A 1636-nucleotide genomic window follows, 5' to 3' on the forward strand; every position below is an offset into this window, starting at 1 on the left:
TTCATCGGCAGGACTCAGAACCGTCGCGGCCCACCGTCGATCCATGGAAGTGCTTGTTGATAAAGGGAAGTAATGTTCTGTAATCCTCGTGGTGATGTGTGTAATTGTCTACCCGGCCTCCTAATTATTTTCTGATGTTTACCCGGCCCTCAGTGTTTTACTCAGTCGGTTCTTTGGTCGTAAATATTGGCTGTAGTATTGTACGAAGACACTGGTTGTTAAAAAATTTGCCCTGTTACTATAATGCCTTTCTCTATTATTTTCTTGTTTGTACCTGACCCACAGAGGTTTACTCGGTCGGATCTTTGGTCGTAAATATAGAACGCAGTATTGTACTAGACACTGGTTGTCATTTGGAAATTTTTTCTGATATTATATGGCTCCCCTTTCCAGTTCATACCCCATTAATGTTTTAATGAATCAGCTCCTGGTCGTAAATACAGCCGGAACAATTGTACCAAGCCACAGGTTGCCGTTAATGAAACAGGGGTTTTGTGGTTAGATTTAGATGTTAACCGGTTCAATTCCTTGAGATAATGTGAACTACCTGTTATACTGTCTGTCGTTGAAAGACCGGGTCATTATTGGTGTATTTCAACTGGTTCAACTGGTTGTGGTTCAGCCAAGAGAGTCCTCTTGCAATAAATGCTCATACGTAATATTTTAAAACGTTCCTTCAGAGCGGCCTTCATAAATGTGAAGCAATTTAACTTCTGATATATTAACAGTCAACTGTCACCAGGACTTAAGGCAGAATAAGATTGTCAAAAGGGACGGGTTGGCATCAAGTCGCACCTTGTTGCTGATTGAAGTGGGAATGTTGCTCGCTTTGAAGCAAGCCTTATCATTCTCATAATTGTTGGCTGTCTTGTTTAACCTTTAAGCATATGTGAGCATCTTAAAGCCGAACCTTTCGACATACAGTTTCAAATAAAAAAAAAAATTACTGCATTCGTTTGAGTAATTGAACACCCTCGTCATCAGTATTACATTTTATGTTTTCATTTGTTGCACAAGGGCATTTAATGAGAGAAACTGTGTCAAGCGCGGTAGTAAACACCGCTGTTTCACTCGATAACGGGTGGGCTGCAGGACCGGGCCATTGTAATTATAGTCATGTTGTTCTTGTTTTGATATCTCTTGTAAAAGCCAGATCGGGTTGACGGAGGAGATAGAGAAGATCCAAAGAAGAGCGGCGCGTTTCGTCACAGGGTTATTTGGTAACCGAGATAGCGTTACGGAGATGTTTAACAAACTCAAGTGGCAAACTCTGCAAGAGAGGCGCTCTGCATCGCGGTGTAGCTTGCTCGCCAGGTTTCGAGAGAGTGCGTTTCTGGATGAGGTATCGAATATATTGCTTCCCCCTACTTATACCTCCCGAGGAGATCACGAGTGTAAAATTAGAGAGGTTCGAGCGCGCACGGAGGCTTTCCGGCAGTCGTCCTTCCCGCGAACCATACGAGACTGGAACAGGAAAGAGAGGTAATGACAGTGGCACGTAAAGTGCCCTCCGCCACACACCGTTGGGTGGCTTGCGGAGTATAAATGTAGATGTAGATGTAGATCATTTCACAAATTTGTTAATTTGTAAAGAAAACAAATTTATTATTATATATTGTTAATTAAACAGGTTGTG

This window comes from Schistocerca gregaria, chromosome 9 (genome assembly GCF_023897955.1).
Source record: "Schistocerca gregaria isolate iqSchGreg1 chromosome 9, iqSchGreg1.2, whole genome shotgun sequence".
Lineage (NCBI taxonomy): Eukaryota > Metazoa > Arthropoda > Insecta > Orthoptera > Acrididae > Schistocerca > Schistocerca gregaria.